The following is a 20184-nucleotide window of genomic DNA, read 5'->3' on the forward strand; positions in this document are numbered from 1 at the left end:
CACAGGGCAGCAAGACCCAGAGGCATCTACTGGATGCTGTAGAGCAGGAGCCTGGTCACTGTCAGGTTGGCCTGATCCACCCACCTCCAAGTGGTGAACTCTGAGTGGAGCGAAGTGCTCTAAACACATCGTCTCCTTGGATGGGCCTGATGTCTTAGCTACTGTCTTCCATTACAGTTAGGGAAACTCAGGCTAAATAATGTATCTGTGAGGGCCTAGAAGTAATGCATGGCCCTGCCCAGTCAGTGCAGTACGAGATGAGTCTGATGAAGGAACTGCCGTGGAGCTGAGGATAGTGTATTTGTTTTCTATGGCTGCAGGACAAGTGTCCACAAACTCAGTGGCTTTGAGCCATTCTCATCTCCTAACTCTCAGGGATCCTCAGACCAGTAGTCCAGGCATGGTGTCCTTAGGCTTTCTGCCTGGGGTCTCAGGAGGTGTCCCTGGGGTTCTGATCTCCTCTGAGGTCATGGATTTTCTTCTATGCTCGTGGAAGTTATTGGGGGATTTGGTATCTTGTGGTTACAGGGCTGACGTCTCTGTGTTCTTGCTGGCTGTTGTCCAGCGATGTCTGTCAGCCCTGGAGACCACGGTCTGTCTTTCTGGGTCCTCCTCCAACAGCAGCTTCTGAAGTGGATGTTTGCTTCTTCGACCCAAGTAGGTGGCACTCTCTCAACCTTCAAAATTTCTATTTCTCTTATGGATCCCCTGCTTAGGGTAGACTCACCTGGGTCGATCTTTCTTTTGGTTAACTGCAAGTCACTTGATGAGGAACCTAATTGCACTGTGAAATCCCATCATATTCATAGGTCCAGACCACACTCAAGGGGCAGGGACTAGGCAGGATGTATTCACTGGGGGCAAGAAGCTTAGTACTTTACCCAGTAGAGGCAGAATGTAGGAAACCAGCAGGGACTCCCTCAGGGAGTGGTGATGAGACTTGATGACCATCCCCAGCTGGGAGGAGGTCAGGAGCCAGGAGGCAGAGCAAGAGCATGGAGAGGGCACCTTCTATTGAGGGACACAGCTAGTCCATGCAATTTAGTAAGGAGGGAGTGAGGGAAATAAGGACTCCAACCTTAGCATCCTCTTCCTGGTTCTTCTCCTGTCCATGAGGACCATGGGGGATTCCCTCAGGACCATGCTCCAGGGTGGAGGAAATCACCTTTCCTCAGAAGCAAGGTGCTCTGATCCCCACAGGTTGCCTGAGGTGGTGGTCAAGATTGTGGTCTCTGGGGCCAGGCTGTATTTCAATCTTGGTTCTGCTGTTTACCAGCTGGGTGAACTTGGGCGTACCTGTCTTTACCATGGAGCCTTGGAGTCCACATCTGAAAAATCAGATGATGACACCAGCTCATTGGGTCCTTGAGAAGACTCAAGCAGATGCACTCGGGTAGTGCTATGCACAGATGGCAAATCACCCTTTCCTTCTGAATTTCCTGGGGTCTCTTATGGGCCAGGTTCCCGAGAGGCCCTGGGGAGATGGAGGTGAGTAGGATAGGCTAGGTCTTTGCTCTGGCACGTTAAAAATCTGTAAATGATGATACAAAGAGTCAACATGCAGAAAATAATCAGGGTAATAGTAGAAGGTAAGGATGGGATCAATCTTATTTTATTATTTTAAGTGGAACCAACAAATGAGAATTTATGTAGTTAAAGTGTACAACTCAGTGGCTGGATGTAGGTACACAGTGTGAAGTGACCATCGCCATGAAGCTATTCAAACATCCCTCACCTCACAGAGTGACCTTCGTCATTTGCTTATTTATTTTGTGGTGGGCACACTACAAACCTACCCTCTCTGCAAATTTTAGATATTCATTACAGCATTATTAACTGTAATCACCACATTGTACATCAGGTCTCTGGAATTTATTCATCTTGCATAGTTGAAACTTGCTATCTTTTGACCAACATTTTCCCTGACCCCCCGGCAACTACCATACTACCCTCTGTTCCTATGCATTTGACTATTTTAGTGACCACCTACAAGTGAGATTGTGCAGTATGTGTCTTTGTGTGTCGGGTAGATTCTATTTTAGAAGAGGGAAGAACCACAGGAGGCCACTCTGAGAAGGTGAGCTTGAGCAGAGGCCTGTGTATTAGCTACCCATGCTGTGTAACAAATTCACCACACCCTTAGGCAATGCATGTTCATTACCTCTCAGTTTCTGTGGGTTGGTAGCCCAGATACAGTGTCAGTATCACTGGCTTCTCTGCTTCAGGCTCTCATGTGGAGGCTGCAGGTGAGGTGTGGACTGGGGCTGCAGTATGAGTTGAGGAAGAATCCTCTTCCAAGTACATGAGGTTGGTGACACAACTTGGCTCCTATGAGACCAAGGACCTCAATTTCTTGCTGGATGGCAGATGGTAGATGCCCTCGGGGCCTCGCTGGGCATTTGACAGCAGCTACCACCAGCTCCTTCCTACACAGGCTTTCCCAAAGTGGCTGCCTCCTTCACTGAAGCCAGCAGGGAATGTTGCAGCTTTATATAATGTGGTCATGCAAGTGGTCTCCAGTTATCTCCAAGTCACAGAAGAAAGTCAAATATTCAAGGGGTGGAGACTATACAAAGGGGGGCATGCTGGGAGATGGGACAATTGGAGTCCACCTTCAGCCTACCCACCACAGCCTATGTGAAGTAGATGAGATGAGCTGACTGGAGACCTGTTTTCCAGGTTGAGGGAGGCAGCAAGTGCAAAGACCCTGGGGTGGTATTCTACTTGGTGTCTTCAAAGAACAGCAAGGAGGTAAGAGAGAGATGAGGACAGGGACATGTGAGAGGAATGGTGGGGAGGGGACAATTCATGTGGGGCCTTGGAGTTCAGAGCAAGTCTTCTGGATTTTATTCTGGGTGTGATAAGGAGCCACAGGTGAAATCCTGTGCTGGAATACTGGAACAATATTCCAATCTACTTATTTATTTATTTATTTATTTTCCTAGATTTTTAATAGTGCTGGTAAAATATGCTTAACATAAAATTACCATCTGAAAGTAGATAGGTCAGTGTCCTTCAGTACCTTCACAAGCTCCTGTAACTATCACCACTTTCTATCACCCCCAGAGGAAGTCACATGCCCGTTAGCAGTATGCTTCCACCCCAGCCCTGAGAACCCACCAGTCCATGTCCCGTCCCTATGATCTTGGCTACGATGGATCTTTTCTAGAAATGGGATCATGTACAGGTTCCTGATTTTCCACTCAGTCTGTAGCAAGGCAGCTCCGTGCTGCAGCAGGTATCAGCACATCATTCCCTTGCGTGACTTTATGCGTCACATTTCCATCAGTGGGACAAAATACCAAACATCACAACTTAAAGGAAGAGAGGTTTATTTTGGCTCATGGTTGCACAGGGTGCAGTTCATGGAAGGCTAGCTCCAAGTCAGAAACATCATGGCAGAGGGGCATGGCAGAGAAAAGCTGCTCACTCCGTGTCAGCCAGGAAGCAGAGTAGGGAAGAGCCACGGAGAAAGAGAAGGGGCTAGGTACAAGCGTACACCCTTGCAGGACACTACTCAAATGACTTGCTTCCTCTAACAAGGCCCCGCCCCCTAACAACGTGGCCTGCTGTGGCTCATCCATAGGTCAATCCATCCATGAGGTTAGTACTCCATGATCCAGTCATCTTTAAAGCCTTAGCTCTGAACACATTAGCCTTTTGGGAGCCATCGTTGATCCAAACCATTAACAATGGCTAAAAGCTCTTCCATTGTGGATGGAGCATGTTGTATCATACAGCCGTCCATCGGAGGATATTTGGGTTGCTCTGAATTGTGTTTTGGCTGCTGTGAATAAGACTGCCGTGAATATTGGTGTATAGATATCTGTTTGAACACCTGTGTCCAATTCCTTCGGGCACGTTCCTGTCCATGGGTTGAGTTGCTGGGTCACATGGCAACTGAAGGCTTACTTGTCGAGGAGCGTCCCCATCAGCAGTGCGAAAGGCTCTACATTCCCCACATCCTCGCTGATACTTGTTACTGTCCATATTTTGATTACAGCCTTTCATGTGGATGGGATCTCACTCTAGTGTGTGCGTGTGCATGTGTGCAGTACTAGGGATTTAACCCAGGGCCTGGTGCACGCTAGGCAAGCCCTCCACCGCTGAGTTACACCCCCAGCCCTTTTTATTTTTAACTTTGGGATATGGGCTCACTAAGTTGTCCAGGCTGGCCCAACTTCTGATCTTCCCAGCTCAGCTTAATTGACATTTCTTTGATGACAAAGGGCACCGGGCGTCTTTTCATGCTCTTGTGGATCATTCATACAAACCTTGGAGAAATTCCTCTTCTCTTCCCATTATAGACAACAGGGCTGTTTGTCTTTTAGTAGTGGAGTTGCAAGAGTTCCCCATGTCGATTTGTTTTTATTGAGCTATTATCACCGCTGCTGCTGCGTGTCCCCGTGGAGCCCTGTTGAGTCCCGAGGCTCTGCTGCGTGCTTCCTGCAGAGAAGGAGGTACTAAACCTGCCCTTCCCTGGAGGCGCCCACTCACCTGCCCGCCTTTGTCAGCTTCCCTCCCAAGAGTGCAGCCAATACTCCCTTCTCCCACAGGCCTCAGCCCTCTTGGAAACTGCTCTGGCAGCTCCCCAGGGCTTCTTACCTCCGTGCTTCCCAGGGCTGCAGGCTGGCTTTATGGGGCACTCAGCAGCCAGGCGGGAGGAGGCTACCATGGAGCTGTGTGGTTAACCGGCCCTGCCCTGCTCTCCTCCCATGCCTGGTGGGTTAGAGACCCCAGCACAGCTTCCACCTGCACTGGGCCTGTGTGCCCTCTGTTCCCCTTGGTGAGGCTGACCTGCGCAAGGAATCGCACAGCCCCATGTGACCCTTGGTCTCTGACAAAGTCACCTGGAGTCCCCAGGCCTCATCTCTGAAACAGGCCTGCATCCCTGTTAGAAGGTGCTGCTGGAGTCTTTTCGACCCAGGACTCTGTGATGGTCTGTGAAATGTTTCACTCAGAATTTCACCGCCTCCAGGAAGCCCTCTACCTCCCCGATTGCATTAGAGGGTTCCCAGTTACTTGGGTTTACCTGTCGCTGGTAACTATTTGGGTGCGATGACTTCTTTCTGTGTTTCTCGCTCTTACTGGGCTGTTAGGACCTTAAGGGTGCAAACGGGTCAGTTAGTTCCTGTGCAGAATTCTCTGAAAACTTTCCCATTGCTTTAACATGAAAGCTAAATTGTTACTTTGGCCTCAGCTCCCTGGATAGATTTGTATGGTCTCTTTCCTCATGATCTTTTTGCCTGGTACTCCCCTTAATGTCATTCTATTTCCACCACAAGGGTCCTCTTTGGGTTCTTCATGCTTCCTACCACAGGGCTTTTGCACATGCAGCCCTCACTGCCTTCATGTCCTTTCTTCCCTCCTCATCTTCTTCACTCTTGCTTCAGATTTCAGTGCAAACTCCACTCTCTCAGGGAAGCCTTGATTTCCCCTGGATAAGCTCAAATGCCCACTGCCAGCACTCTGGCTGTCTCACTTGTACTACCAAGTACTTTGTCACTTTCAGTTTGGACAGCTCACTGCTTCCCCTGCAGAGGTCCCATACTTCTTTTGCTTCATTGCAGCCCTAGTGCCTAGCCCAGTTCCTGGAACAGAGTTGGTGTTTAAAAAAATCCATGTTGGATGGCAAATGAATTTGTGCTCTTCGAGTCTGGGGCAGGGCCTGGCTCCAAGGAGGCACCAAATATCTGGGTTCACTTTCTGAATGAGGCATGGTGGGTCCCACCTCAGCTTCTAGGTGGCGTCAAGAGCAGGTGCATTAGGGATGGCCAGACCTGCGGCTCTTCTTTCTTTCTTTGAACTTGGGTGAGTTCTTTCTTTCTTAGAAGCCATGTCTTCCTGTTTTATTTTTGCTTATTGTTTTCTTTCACTCAATTATAAAGAAGCATGCTTTTTGTAAAGAAGGTTCCAATAATACAGCAGTGTAGAAAGTAGAAGGTGGTTCTTCCTGCCCTGCTCAAATTTCATATTCTAAGGGAAGTGGTATAGAGTGTGATTAGGACACTACCAGCCTTGGTCAAGAGGGGATTGTCACTGGGGGTTACAGAGGGGACCTCAGGGTGGATGTTTTATTTAGTAACCCCTCTTTTCACTGGAGTCCTTTGGTATTGCCTGAGGTGGGGGCAATACAACTCTCCTAATATGCTTACAAGTCAGACCAAAGTAGGTGATCACAGGATCACACAGGTCAGACCGAAGTAGGCGAGCCCTTTCTGGATCAGCCCCCAGAGCCTGGGCTGCAGCTGGTATTGATGCCTTCCCCACCACACCACCATCAGTGGCACTTGATAACAGAGGTACTGGGCTGAGCTTCATTGTGCTCTGAGTGACTGGGGAGAGTGACCACAAACCTGAATGGCCTTGATGTAATTTCTACCTTCAGGAACCTGTGTCTGGCAGGCGGGAGACGGACGGACAAATTTAGCTGTGGGATGTGTGTGTCAGTCACTGCTTGGCCTGGCTTCCTGCTTTGTGGGTGTGAGATCTGAGACCATTCAGGCTGTACCAGCCCCCTGATCTGCCAGTGTGGCTGAGCTAGCATTTGTCCCTGTCAATTTATTTTTGCTTATTGTTTTCTTTCTCTTAATTATAAAGAAGCATGCTTTTTGTAAAGAAGGTTCCAATAAAACAGAAGTGTATAAAGTAGACAGTGGTGGTTCTTCCTGCCCTGCCCAAATTTCATATTCTAAGGGAAGTGGTGCAGAGTGTGGTTGGGACACTACCAGCCTCATTCTCTATATAAAGGATATAAAACATGGGAACTGTTGTGATAAATAGTAAAGAGCAATAGCCATATCAGGAGCTAGCACTACAGAGAGCTGACGATGGGGTAGCTACTGCATTCTAAGTTGTTAGAAGAATCAAATGAGTTAATTGAAGACAGGGAGAGTGATTGCACCTATTTTATAAATGAGGAAATGGGCCTGGCAGTTTTTAGGGCCATACTTAAACCGTTCAGCTAATAAACAAGAGAGTCAGGATTCCAGTCCTTCGTGTGTATGTTTATCTGATATAACATACAAGCATATGTGCACATGGGTACCCACAAAAACTGGGCTGTGATATATTTTCAGTTCAGAAACTTTCCCTCACTTTGTAATAGCTGCTGAACATCTCTTTAGGTCAGTGTAAGTAAACAGACATTTAGTTTTTCCAAATATTTTAATATCTGAAGTGTATTCCAAAGTGGAGGTGTGCTAAAAAAAATCCAAACGAACAAACCAAAAACCAAAGACCAAAGAACAACTGTCCTCTAGGGGGAAACATTACTACTAAATATTTGCTTAAAAAAATCTTGCTACATTGACCAGCATTCCCAGATGAGTTTAGAACATTTAAAAAATATTTTCTGCACATGGTACACATATGAGTGGCTTTTCAGGGTGAACAGTTCTGTCTGTCTCCAAGCCAGACTGACAGTGAAGCCACTGTCAGCAGTTTCCTTTGGATTGTTCCAGAAAGAGTGTGTGCTTTCAAGGGTGTGTGTGTGTGTGTGTGTGTGTGTGTGTGCATCCATGTATAAAAATGTGTATGTTTATATAAATGTATACATGTGTACACAGACTCAGTTTTGGTACAGAAATGGTATTGTACACACTACTTTGTTTCTTTAGCAATATACAGTACAGTAATTTCTCAGTTTATGAATGCTTCTGTTCACACATAATTCATTTTGCAAATAGAAGTATTCAGCAAAGCTTTGCTTCTGTTTGCGAACTCCACGTTGAGTGATGAGCACGGTTTTGGCTATGTTCCCCAGAATCCTGGAACAAAGTAAGGTACCACTGTAAGTGGGTCTTGGTTGCACATAAGTCCATAAAGACCTCTTTCACTCATACTTATGTAATTTTGAAGGAATAATATATTCATTATTTATATATAAGATAAAATGTATTGAGTATATACATACATAATACTCAGATATTCGTGTTTGAAGGAAGATGTTCAAAACCTCCCTCCCACTTCTATGGCACCCCAATAAATATGATTATTACTTATGATAGCTTCCTTGTGTATCAGTTTCATATAAATACATAACAAAATACGTCTATATTCTTATTTTACATGTTTTAAAAACTCAGTTTCTATATATGTCTACATTTTTGCCTTTTTCCTTATGTTATGGAGAGATTTCTGTTTTAGTACATAAACAGCTTAATTCTTTGCTTTTTGTTTTTTTAACAACTGCTTATAGATAGCATTCTATTATATGGATAAATCAAAATGTGTCTCAGCCTTTTAGAAATCATGATTTTCACCGGTCATGTGACACACGTGTAGGTACAAAACCCCAGGGGTCCAGAGCAGGAGCAGGTGAAATTGCACATCCTTCACTTCAGTCTCTTGATTATTCTTGTTCTCCATCTGCAGGGACCACTGTTCCCAGCTCCGCATTTTCCTCCCAGAGGCAGGCGGTACGTGAGACTTGCGTGTGCGCATGCGCGCACTCACACCTCCTTCCTTTCTTAGTGCTGAGTAGATTTCTACAGCCTGGGCAGCCCGCACTTTCTGTGATTGGACCTGTATGATGGGTGTTGTGTTAGTTTCAGCCTTTGCCATCCTAAGCAGTGAGTCGGAGCTTGGCTTACACAGAGGTCTCTGTGCTCCGATATGGACGTGTAATAGACGTGTAATCACTGAGTTCAAGAGCGCGTGCAGTAACGATCTGGTGGGTACTGCCGAGCTGCCTTCTGAGGAGGTTGCCTCCTACATCTCTGTGAGGGTCCTTCAGTGCTAGGATCTGGGCTGGCTCAGAAGGTCAGGAAGCCAAGAGGCAGCCTGAGCCCAAGCTGTCAGCAGCCTTTCCTTTCTGACCCTCCTTCCGAGGTTTCCTGATTGGTGTGTTTGCTCCTGAGCCCTCATCAAAGGGAAGCGCGTCCACAGGTTTTACACATCATCAAGTCCATATGCAGGACTTTTCAGGACCTTTAGTAGGTTAATGTACCACGAGATCTCCGAGAGGTGTTAAAGCACACAGAGTTCATTAAACTTTGCTGGCCGTACCAGTTCAAAGTAGCTGACATTGTCTCAGTGTTTCATTGTACTGAAGGGGAGTCTGAAGCCATAGCAGAAATGTGACGTGTCCAAAGACACAGAGTGATGGTGGAGATAGGAATTTCCAGCCCTACTCATAGTGACACCAGTGAGGGGCTGTATGTCCCTTCCCTGAGCTAGGAGTTCTTACCTGCAGAGTCTGAGGTTGTCCTGGTGCCTTTAAGGGACACCAAGATGTGCAGATGCATTAAATTTTTAAAAAACTGTATAGAACTCTTCAAAGGAATCAAGATTTTGAAACTAAACACAGAAAAGAAGCCATCTCAGGTGGGAGGAGACTAAGACGACAGCAAAATGGCACAGGGTACCCTGGGTTGGATCCACTTGAGTGAAAAATATTGGTAAAACCAGAATGTAGGAGTCATAGTTCTTTTTCCCTAATCAACCTTGAAGAAAAAGGAGTAAAGTGTCAATGATCCTTGTCTTATTGGACTCTACTGTCCTATACCTATTTCTCTCAAAGTGATGCCAGTGTCCATGGTAACAGGATTCCCATGTGGCCCATTTCCAGGAAGGCCAGTGATTTGCATGCCATAATTCTCTTTGAAAGTTACTTCCATAGCTTATGGCAACATCTCTTCAGTCTTCAGAATTTCTCAAGATTATTTTGCTCGTAGTATACTGTCTAGGCCTGTGACAAATCTCCACAGAAGCCTCCACATTGCACAGGAAAGCGAGACTGCACACTCCCAGAGCTATTCTTGTTTTGTTTTCCTGGTACTGGGAATTGAACTCACGACCTTCCGCTTGCCAGGCAGGCGACCCAGAGCTATGCTCAATTTCACATCCTATCTAGGCAAATTCATTGAATTTTGTGATACAGACAGACACCTGTCCCTTGCTCATGGTGGGAGAGGGACCTCTGTCTTGATCTTCTTTTGAGATTTTTCCCTATTAATGAAGTCTTGTGAAGACCTGCATTGTTTAGGTCAGGGGCTGGGATTTCATTAATTTTCACTATAGGAAAAAAAAAAGCTACTCTAAGAGCTCAGTTTTGCTGGCGGAAATGGAGAAAGGAACAAAAAGGATTTCTGAAATAATCTAGAAACAGTGAAGTAAAGATCACATAACAAAGTCTTCCAAAGAGTTTGGATTTATTTATTTATTTGGTTTTCTTCTCTGTTTTCCCTACCAAATGGTGAGCTCCTTGGGGACAGGGATGCATGACTGATTGCTGTCGCTCCAGCTCCTAGCACGGAGTGTGGCATAGAGCAAGGACACAGCAAACAGCAAAAGAGAGGAGTGAGTGGATGAATCGTGTGTTTCTTGAGGGAGAAGGCTGTGGACATGTGTCCTCCAGGTGGAATGTCCACCAAGTCCTCTGTGGGTGAGGAGAGGTCTTTGGTTCTCAGCAAATTCCAAGGTTTTGCTAAAGAAGGTAAATATGTGCATGCATGCGTGCACAAACACACACACACACACACACACACACACACACACACAGACCTCCCCCATTTATCAGCACAGCCAGAGGAAAAGATCCTTCACCACTTTGCTGGATGGCCACAGCCCCTTGGGAGCTCTGTTTCTAGGATAATAACCTTTCTATTTCTGCCTTCCGGGGCTGTTGTAGCCAGGGCTATTGTAGCCACAGCCGGGGAGGTATTTGGAGAAGGATCAAGTGACCTCCAGTGGGAGAGGTGAGTTGTCACAAAGGGCCTGAGTTCTTGTTAGCCCCAGTTTTGCTCAGTGGAGACCAGGCACCGTGACTGACACAGCCTCTCCTGGGTGAGCTTTTCGGAAAGATCTGGGCTGCAGCAAACTCCAGAGTCCAGGCCCAGCGAAGGACAGCTGAGGGCAATGAAGTCTGCCAACGCTGCCTGGGCCTCCCAGATAGAGAGTGAGATTTAGCAAATAAAAACATACTTACGAGCTCAGTTATGTTTGAATATCGAATAAACATGGATAATTTGCTGGTATGAGTGTTTTCCAAATACTGCTTGAGACACATTCGTACCGAGCAGTGCTCTTTGTTTATTTGGACTTCAAATCTAACTGGGTAGCCTGCATTTTATCTGGCAACCCTACCTCAGGTCTCATCAACCTAAGTGGGGAGCAAGGAGGCATCTTTGAGGGGGAAGGTCAAAGTCATGACTCCTATCGCTCTGATTTGTATTTCTCCCTTGACTGACTTTGTAAGAAGGATTCCGTTTTTTAAAAAGAGTTCTCTGTATGGGGTGTTGTGCCCAGACAGCTGCCCGCACGGGACCAAGAGCCCTCCCCATCGATCCACCCACCCTCTGTGCAGCCACCATCGCTCCAAGTGCACGCTGTGCACCTTCCCGGGCACAGGCCTGGCAACAGAAGCAAGCGGAGAGGTGTAGGCAGGAGGTAGAGAGAAGCCATGGGGACGAGGGCTGTGGTGGGTAGGGGTGGGGGTGTTTCAGCCTCAGCTCAGACCTATTCTACTGGTCCGCAGTGAGAGCTGATTTCTGTTGCTTTGAGTCGCAGGCTCTGTGACACAGCTGTACCGGGCACCGATAGAGCTTGTGGGAGCTCCCCCGGCTGTGCAGAGCCTCTGTCCTGTGTTCCTAAGCTTCTGGCCCCCCACTCTTCAGAGGACTCATGCTCACCACTGACCCCTGAATAGACTCTACCGTCATGTACCAGCTGAGAAGCTGGGGGCACCAGGCCCCTGCCCACAAAGATGCCCATCAGAGGCTGACTGCATGAGAACAGGGCGACGGGGTGACCCATGGCCCAGAATCTCCTAGGGAGTCAGGGTGACCCAGTGACCACGGAGGTGCTTTTTGTCTTGATTGGCAATGCCACCTTGTGGATTATGTTGGCTCCACACAATGGGAGCCAGGATGTTGCCATCATGGCCAGGAAAAAGTCAGGTTGATGAGAAAGATAGCTGTACCTCCCCTGGGACTTCTGGAAGTGGGAACAAGGTGCTGGCCCAAGCTCTTCCTTTCTAGGCCGGGGAATAGATTGGGAGGACTAAGGGAAGCCCTCTGCCTGAGCTCTTTTCCCGAGCTCTGTCTTCACTCAGCTGGGGCCACTTTTTGGATTTTCTTGTATTTGAGGTAGGTGGGGTCCTGCCATAGTTTGGGTCCCCCCAAACAGAGCCGGAGATACAGGCTTGCATGCAGGACGTTTGGTGAGCAGGAGGTACAAGAAGTGGGAGGGGGACAGAGGGAGGGAGCGGGGCCACCGTACTGGGGTGTGTGGAGCTGGTGATCGCTGGGGGAGCATGGGGCCCAAACCTCCAAGAGACCCTCACACGGGCTGTGAGGAAATGTGCCTGGCGATTGTCCCTGTGCTGTGATTTGACTGTGTTCACTCCTGAAGCTGGAAACTTCATGCCCGTACAAGAGAGCTGGGCGGTGGGGACTGATGTGGCTGTGGAGGGCATGAGGGCGCCTAAACGGAAGTTCAGCCCCTTGTCCCACTCTCCTGTGCTCTTCTGCCTTGGGGCGGTGCAGCAGGCGCATGCTCACCAGGGAGGTTGGTTGAACCGGGACTTGTCAGCCTTCAGAGGCATGAACGCATATATTTCTGTTTGCAGCAAGTTACCCAGTCTGTGGTATTCTGTTATAGCAGCACAAAATGAACTGGGACACCCTCAGGGGACGAAGGCCTTCACCCCCCACCAACTCCTGTGTCCCCTGGCAGAGAGTTCCCCTTTGGGGTGAACTCCTCCCACTTCCTGCCTGTCCTATGAGAGTTGCATCTGCATCTTTGGAGAAGATTGGAAGGCAGAAGAGTGGAGTTGTTCCCAAGAAAGGGCATTGCCAGTGTGTGTGGAGCCTTCGCCACTGTGAGCAGATATGGAGGGCCTTGAAGGGGAGGGACCAGAGCGCTGTCTCCCATGTGGCCTCAGGAGGTCATAGGCTCCGTGTGGAGAAAGGTGGGCTCTGGGCTCAAATTCCAGCAGTGCTCTGTGGGCTGGGGACAGTTTGGTACTCAGGGGTCTCTGACCTTTTTGACATCAGGGGTCAGTTTCATTGGAGACAGCTTTTCCACAGACTGGGGGTGTGGGTGCCGGCGGTTTCCCTGGCATGCGCAGTTCACAGTATGGTTTGCGCTCTTGTGAGGATCTAATGCCCTCCCCTTGCTGATCTGACAGGAGGCAGAGCTCAGGCAGCAATTCAAGCCTCAGGGAACTGCTGCAAACACAGATGAAGTCTGCTTCTGCCGGCCCCTCATCTCCTGCTGTGTGGCCCAGTTCTTAACAGGCCGTTGATCATTACTGGTCCATAGCCTAGAGCTGAAAACCCTTGTTTTGTTCTCTCTGAGCCTCAGTTTCCTCATTGCAATGGGAACAGTCCCATTGTCCCTGTCTTCGAGGGAATATCAGTCGGAAAAAGACACAGAAGGCTGTTAGCACGGTCGGAGGCACAGAGGCAGCTGAAGGACTCATTCACTGCTGTTTGTCGTGGTGTGGTCTGAGCTCATCCTGAGGGCTCCTTGGGGGAGAATGGGCAGGTGCGGCTATGCCTTATTGGAGCGCTTGGCCAAGCCCAGGAAAACTAAGGAACACAAGGCAGGGGATGAAATGCAATCAGGCCACAGCCACCTGGACAGGGAGGGATGGGGTGGTGCAGGTCCTACCCCTGGCTCAATTCTGTCGCTGACCTCTGCCCTCAAACCGTTAGTCACTGGGAGCACAGGTCCACTCCCCCACCACTCTCCTCTCTCCTCCCCAGATCCTCCCCATCTTCCCAGCCACGCACCTCGGCTGAGTCTCCACGTTCACCATAAACACAAATCCTGTTATCTTCCCTCTCCTGAGCACTTTCCCCATGATTTAAGCTGCCTTTCTGTCCCCTTTCATCAGCGTGAGCTCCTCCTGCTGTATATCTTCCTGTTTATCTACTTCCCTGTGGTTGCCAGACTTCCCTGCTGCCACCGATCGATGCAGCCGTGGGGGGAGATGGCAGGCCGCCTGCCCTGCCCGGAGCAGCGCTTCTCCTCAGAGCTGGGCCAGTATTTCTTGTTAAGCTTCTGTCTGGCCGTGTTCAGCTTTTCATTAGGTTTCTGCCTGGGTGTGGTAGTATTTCTTGTTCCTCAGCCACACAGCCTGCCTGAAGATAGCCAGTAATTCTTAAATGGTTGAGAGGTTGAGGTGTGTCTTTCGAGCACCCCGGAATCCATCTGGCCTTGGCTTCCATAGATAGATCCTGGTAGGTTCCTTGGTCGTATTGTGACTTAGCTCAGCACTGGGGGTAAGTGCTGGTACTTACGTCTGCCAAAACTTCGTGTTGTTCCTGTGTTGGAGTCACTGCAGGCGACTTCCTTGTTATGTGGCAGAAAAGACCAGGATGTGAGCCAGCTCTGCCCATCATTCAGGTGGGGACCTGAGTCAATTGCTTCATCTGTAGAATGAGATAGTTTCTTTTTCTCTTTATTGCCATGTATTTATTTACAGGCACAACACAGGTGAATAACATTCCTTACTTGTCAGACAGTACTCTGAGAGCTTCACAAACGTGAACTCATTCAAATTCTTCTAGCCACCCTATGGCAAAGGAGGAGAGACTGTGCCCCAGAATGGCTAGGCAAGTTCCCCAAGGCTGCCTAGCGAGGAAGTAGAAGAGCTGTGATTTGAACACGGGAGATCTGGCTCCAGAGCATCTCCCCTCAGGAGATGGTTAATAGTTTCCCTTGACCGTCTTATGGTCTCCTTATAGTTCTGAAATGCGGTGTGGTTCTTTCTCCTGATCTGTGAAGAAGCTACAGATACAGGGTGGAATGGGACCATTTCTGGGGAAGCCAGGGTCAGGTCCCCATGAGCATCTGGTCACAGCAGTTTGCTAATGCGTTACTTTGATGTGTGCCTCTGTTGAAAGCTACCTCAACTGATGTTTATCTTTGGTTCATCAAAGTTGACCTCTTGGCCCACAGCTCTTAGCTCATGCCTGAGCAGAGGTGGTCTGGTGGGCACCCGGATGTCCTCTGTGAAGCACATCACAGCCTTCTTGTGCTCAGAATACCAGCCAGAACCTCAGCACCATGCTGGACCCTTAAAAGAGCAAGGTCACCAACAAACAGCTCAGAACACAAAAACCATGGCACAAGATAGAAAACGTGTGCGACAGCAACCAACTTTCTCACCACTCTGCAGAATAAATAGACCATCAAGGGGTCTTAGCAAGAGTTACGGGTATTGGTTTGGGAATATCAAACAAATTTTATTAAGTGGGTGGATTTGCAAAAGCAGAATTCCTGAATAATGAGGATGGCTCTATTATGTGTTACACTGCTCAACCACCTTGGAAGGGTTGTTACTGACTGCCTAGTAGATGAGTTGTGAATTCCAGCAACCTGCCCCTCAAGGGCTTTAATAATCTGACCTGACCTCATCAGTTAATGCTTAATTCTTATGACTCGTGACGGGCCTTTGTCTCCTTCCTCTTCCTCCCTGTACCACCACATCACCACCTGCTCTTGCCTGCACACCTCAGCTGTCCCCACGCTCCCGTCTCACTTTCCTTCCCTTGCTTGGCACCTTCACTTGTCACCTCTCCTATAAAATCCAGAACATCTTCTCTGTGCAACCATCACCAAGTGGTCTGGCCCTGCTTGGATGTTACACATTCACAGCACAACTTGTGAAAAGTGCCTTTCTGTGATTGTCCTGCCAGCAGCTTCCACAGGGGGATGTTTTCCCCAAGCCACCTTTTGATGACAGCCTCTTGGAAGGAGAGACATTCAAGGGACAGTGACTGTGTTTGGATTTTGGGTGCTGAGGACGTATTCAACTACAAGTGTAGGATGAGAGACAATATTGTACCCTTGAGTGAGATTGGGCTTCCTCAGAAATATCAACCCGTCTCCTGAAGTATCAAAGAGCAATGAGAAGAGAATAAATAATTGGACCATCAAGGGAGTCTGAGCAGGAACCAATCTGTTCAGAGATAAGATGCTGCTTCCATGGGTGAGCTAACCTCCTGAGCAAGGGTGGCGGAAGGCACCATGGGCTCTGCTTGCAGGGTGCTAGAACTCCCTCCAGGACCCACCTTAGCTCTGGTGATGTCCTGGAGCAAATAACCAGCAAGAAAGCCTGGCAGTAGCTGGTCCACACATAGTCTAAGAGGGCTCGCTCATGTTTTATCTATTTCCCCACCTCTTCATCCTGAGAGAAAAGATCCGTGAACTCAGTGCCCTGGGTGCTTCCTCTGGACCTACCACAGATGCTTTCTTTGCTTTCTTGCTCATTCATTCATTCATTCATTCATTCAGTCATTGTGGCTACCTAAGCACTCTTCTACCAAGCTACATCCTCAACTTCTTTGCCTTTTAAAACATCCTGTGTTAATAATGTGGCCATCTCTCCATGTCTGCGGGTTCCACATCTGCAACTTCAACCAAGCACAGATGGAAAATATCTGGAACAAGATTGCACCTGTACTGAATATGTGCAGACTTCTCCCTTGTATTTACACTGCATTCGGTGTGACAGGTAACCTAGAGAGGGCTTGAATCACCCAGGAGGATGTGCTTTGCTTCTATACAAATCCTATGTTGTTTTATTTATGGGACGTTTGCATCCTTGGACTTCGGTATCCAGGTTGCGAACTCACCATGGTTGACTGTGTTCAGTTAAGGTGAAACCTGCCCATGGGTCACAAAGAATCTGGATAAACTAATCTTGAATTCCATTAGCAAATTCCTGCCACCAGAATTATAGGAATGTAAGGGGTATCTAGCTCCTGCTGACCAAACTGATCCTAGCTTGTGCATTATCTTCATTCCAGCTGAGTTCTGAAATGGAGCCAACTTCTGGAGGACCTGGGAGGCTGTACTCTCTCTCACACCTCCTCATTCTCTCTTTGGGAAGGATTTGATCATAAAGAACTTTTCTTGTTGTCACAGGATGATAAAAAGCACACTGTTTTAGTCATTTTCCTGTCACTGGAACAAAAAACCTGACACCCACAATTTAAAAGAGGGCAGTTTTTTGGCTCACAGTTTGCAGTGGTTTAGTCCATGGTAGGCTGGCTCTGAGGCAGGGCAGCATGGTGGAAGAGCCTGGCAGGGGAAAGGCACTGACTTCATGGCAGCGGGTGTGCGTGGGTGTGTGTGTGGTGGTGGTGGAGGAGCATGCTTGAGTGAGCCAGGGTGAAGAATACCCTCCAGGCCACACCCCTAGTGATCTACCAAAAAGATGCCACCTCCTAACAGCACAGAAACTATTGAACTCCTCAATGGACAAATCCACTAATGAGTATGGCATCCCATGATCCAATTGTGTTCCAAACACATGAGACATTTGGGGGATATTTTAGACCTAAACCATAACAACACACCCACATATGTCTCAGAAGAGTGACATTTTCTTGTAGTGCTCTTTCTTTTCCATGGCAGGGATCCGGGGAAAGAGACAGGGGACTTGGTCCTGAACCTGCTGGGTTCCTTCCCAGCTGGATCACTTTGGGAAAGTCACTTGTCTCTTCAAGTCCTGCCTATAAAGCAGGGATAATTGTTCCCATCTCAGAGAGTAAGTTAGGATGTAGTCAGTGCCCTGGCACACAGTGGCAACTCAGGAAAGATTAACTTTTACTATGAGTATGAAGAAGGCAGGATTCCACATGGACATTCACTTTCTGGAAGGTTGCACTGTCTTAAATATCAGGTGAGTCCATTTCCCTCTCCTGGCCTCAACTTCCCCACCTGGAAAATGCAGATGGGACAGATGGAAATAGACCACAGGTGTTTGAACGTTCATTCTCTTATTATTAGGGTCCCAGGAGAGCAGCACTGGGACCAAGGAGCTCAAGTCACTGGTCTCACTTTATCACATGGAGCACTGAATATTCAAGCAGGTGAGGACCCTGCTGTTCTTGCTTAGCAGGAAGTCTCAGCTCCTGCACACGGTGTCTGGCATGAGGTGGACACTTAGTAAATACATGCTGAGTGGACACAGGAGCTCTGCTTTGGTCTAGTTTATCTTTTGGGGTTCTATGTATGATTTTGTTTGAACAAAGAACCACATCCTTTATCCACCAGTCAGGAGTTTGGATGTGGTTCATTCCCCAGAAGTTCATGGATCAGAAACTCCTCTGGAAATCTTTTCCTGAGGGCTACCTGCTCCACCCCTGGATGGCGCTGACCCTTCCTTCTTCCTTGCCCTTGCCATTATTCATGCCTACATCCTCAGCCCCTGGCTCCTGGAGGGCCTTATCTCATGTGCTAATTGATCTTGTGGTCTCTTTTCCAGACATGAGCACCATGAGGACCAAGACTTGTGTACTCTCTTTGAAAATGGAGAAAGAAAAATCATAGAACCAAGGGCATGCAGGTGGACTCTGGCCACAGCCGTACACAAGTGTTTATCTTAGGGAAATATAAATGTCTCTGTGATAGGTCTTGACCTCCATTCTCATGCCCCTCTTTATTCATGACTTCCTGTTCCTGCCCTGACTTTGGGATTGGCCATAGACTTGCTTCAGTTAACATAAGGAGAAGGAAGCTCTTTCTAAAGATGTCTTGTACACATCTGCACATCTGGCTGGAAAGAGCATCCTCAGGCCAGCTGCTGGTCCCCAGGGGAGGCTGAGAGATGGGTGTTGCTGGGCCTCCAGCTCTGCCACCAGTGCAGAGCTCAGCATTCGTATACCAATCCTGAGGCAACTCATGGAAGTGTGAGCAATGACAAGTGATGGTTGTTATGAGCTATGAAGTTCGGGACTTTGTAACTCAGCAACAGTGGCCTGATACACTGTCTGAAGGATACCAAGGACCTCACTGAGGGGCTATCACAAGATTAGGTAACATTGTGGATAAAATAGAAATCTCAGTGCCCACTTCATAAGATGTGTGCAAAAGGGATAGTTACTGATTCTTCAGAAAGTTCAACTTAGAGTTATCATGTGATCTGGCAATTCCACTTCTAGAGATACATTCAAAACAGTGGGGAGCTGGGCGTGGTGGCTCCTGTAACACTGTAGGAGGCTGAGGCCGGACGATTGAAAGTTTAAGCCCAGACTGAATTACATATGGTTTAGGAAAACCCTGTTTCAAAAGAAAAAAAAGGTCTGGAGATGTAACTCAGTGTGAAGGCCCTGGGTTCAATCCCCAGTAAAACACACACACACACACACACACACACACACACACACACACAGAGTTGCAAATAGGGATTCAAACTGATGGCTGTGCACAAATGTTTATAGTAACATGACTCACCTTCCTAGTAGCCTGTGCTATTATAATAGGATAACGGAGGCTGGGCAGCTTAGAAAGGACAGAGATCTGGCTTTTCGGCGCTGGGAGGCTTGAGCCCCACATGGTAATGCTGAGCTGCTGGAACCTGTGGGAGTGAAGCTCAGTGGGAGGTAGTGAGGCCCTGGGGCTCCACTGCCTGCGTGGATGAAAGCTGAGTCAGGAGTGGAGTAGCTCCTGGGAGCGGGTGGTTAGGAAGCAGGCCTCCCACGCGGCCCCTCTGCACTTAGCCGGTTCCCTCTCTGCTGTGGATTTCACTTAAATTGATCTAGGCTTAAGTACCCACCATGGCTGTGGTGACCATGCTGGACAGCTCAAGTCTAGCACATGGTCATGGGAATCACACAACAAACACAAGCTGTAAACTGGGGTGAAGGTGGTGAGGGGTGGGGTGTTGGGGTCCCCGAGACACTGCCAGTTTCAATGAACAATAGCACAGAGTCCTTCCCTCGAAGGACCCACAGAACTCAGCAGAGCTGTTGGATCCATGACTGTGGCTTATACTGTGGCAGGGGACAAATTAAAATCAGCAAAGCAGAGAAGTGCATTGGGCAGAGGCCAGTTTAGACCGGATGCAAATTTCCAGCTGTCCTGTTCTGGCGGAGCCTTACAGATGCACTTAAATCTCTCACCAGCGATGCGTGACAGCATGGACAGACTGTGGACAATCCCAGGAGCTCAATGAGCTTCAGTGTCGGGTTTTCCTGGGAGCTTGGGCACATAGGTATGGGGTGGGGTGCACTCAGGACTGGCTGTGGTTATTTAGTCACCAGCCCTCCAGTGGTTCGTGTGATAGTGTATGGCCCTCGGCCTACACTGGGGCCAGAAGGAGAGCAGAGACAACCTAACCTGGTGTGGCCCAAGGCCTGCAGTGCACGAATACTGCTACGAGGGAAGTTGGTTTCTAGGGCTCACTGCATCTCCCAGGGGACCACCATTTCCTTTCTCTGTAGG

The sequence above is a fragment of the Chinchilla lanigera genome, unplaced genomic scaffold (genome assembly GCF_000276665.1).
Source record: "Chinchilla lanigera isolate Chin_1 unplaced genomic scaffold, ChiLan1.0 scaffold00054, whole genome shotgun sequence".
Taxonomy (NCBI): Eukaryota; Metazoa; Chordata; class Mammalia; order Rodentia; family Chinchillidae; genus Chinchilla; species Chinchilla lanigera.